Source organism: Carcharhinus amblyrhynchos, chromosome 5 (assembly GCF_965287045.1).
Source record: "Carcharhinus amblyrhynchos chromosome 5, sCarAmb.v2.hapA, whole genome shotgun sequence".
Classification (NCBI taxonomy): Eukaryota; Metazoa; Chordata; class Chondrichthyes; order Carcharhiniformes; family Carcharhinidae; genus Carcharhinus; species Carcharhinus amblyrhynchos.
Window position 1 is genome coordinate 90,659,228 of NC_137328.1, and position 1,583 is coordinate 90,660,810.

Genomic DNA, 1,583 nt, shown 5'->3' on the forward strand with positions numbered 1-1,583 from the left:
CATACCTTTACTGGTTCTTTGAATCCAATTCATTGCAATTTTAGACAATTAATAGCCTAGGAAATTTTAATAGAACATAGAACAGTACAGCACAGTGCAGCCCCTTCATCTCTATATGTTGTGCCGAGCTTTGTCCAAACCCAAGATCAAGCAATCCCATTCCCAATCGTTCTGGTGTGCTCCATGTGCCTATCCAATAATCACTTGAAAGTTCCTAAAGTGTCCGACTCCACTATCACAGCAGGCAGTCCATTCCGCACCCCAACCACTCTCTGCGTAAAGAACCTACCTCAGACATCCCTCCTATATCTCACATCATGAACCTTATAGTTATGCTCCCTAGTAACAGCTACATCCACACGAGGAAATAGTCTCTTTTCGCGGATCCCAGCGCCATGCCCAAGTTCCTGCAGGACCCCTCGGTTCTGACCAAGGAGCGGCTGAAGGGTGAGCTGATTGCCCACAGCCTGGAGCTGCCACCCGGGGATCAGTGCAAAGATGTCTATGTGCGGCTGTATCTCACACACCTGACAGGCTGCCAGCACCAAGCAGAATTCTCCAGTGATGAGGAGGAGAGCGACGCGGGGTGGGGTAAAAAGGCAGCAAGGAAGACGGATACAAACATTGAGGAAGAGAGAGATTTCATAGATGTGACTACGTTGTCAGATGAAGATTTAAAAGAGCAGCTTATAAAATATAAATTTTCTGCAGGTCCTGTTGTGACTACCACTAGGAAGGTTTACGAGAAGAAGCTGGAGCAGCTGATGGACCAGCGCTCAGTAACTGAGGAAAACCAGCCAAATGGGAGCACAGATTCTGATCAATACAGTGACACAGAAGAAGATATCATAAATGAAAATAAGGAGCTGTTTACAAGCAAGGCTCACGTAATTACCAGGCATAGAAAAACTGAGTACAGTTGGGAGAAACAGAGAGCAGAGGGGCTGTTGAATTGCTGTACTGAAAAGCAGCCATCCTGGTAAATGATAACTCTGAGCAATAGCCAGGTTGAACAAAAGGAATAATAAAGGACAATCTGCTGGAAGAAATGTTCAGTAATCAGGCATCAATGCCTACTGGAATCAGTGCCACTTGCTGGAGACCAATCAGAGGGGCTGCTGGGAGACCAGTTGAGTTCATGTTCAAGGATGCACTTCCAAGAAGGCCGGTCCCTAAAGTTCAGCCAGTGACACAGGTCGAGCCAGAGAAGAGTAAAAATCAACGCTCTGTCTCTATTTGGATGCAAATTGTGGAGCTTCTCATTGTTGCTTTCTTTCTGTTCTTGGTTTATCAAGCTATGGAAACAAACAAAAGGAATCCATTCCCCGTCAACCTTGAAGATTCCTCTAAGGCAGCAGCTGTCAGTCACTGCTGAGAAAACTTAATTTTCTCTTCCAAAAGGAAGTTATTTACCTAACTTCCTTCTGAAAAATATTGTTGAATCTGCTCCCACTGCCTTTTCAGGAAGTGCATTGCAGATAATTACCATTTGCTGCATGAACATTTTCATCTTTTGTCACCTCTGTATTTATTTCCCTTAAATCAAAATCCTCAGGTTACCAGCCATTTTGCCACTGCACGGA

General features: G+C 44.8%; 1 pseudogene; it reads left to right on the forward strand.

The window, feature by feature from the left end:
- The first annotated feature begins 395 nt into the window (after positions 1–395).
- On the forward strand, positions 396–1,375 carry LOC145343546 (lamina-associated polypeptide 2, isoforms beta/gamma-like; annotated as a pseudogene).
- Positions 1,376–1,583: the final 208 nt, after the last annotated feature.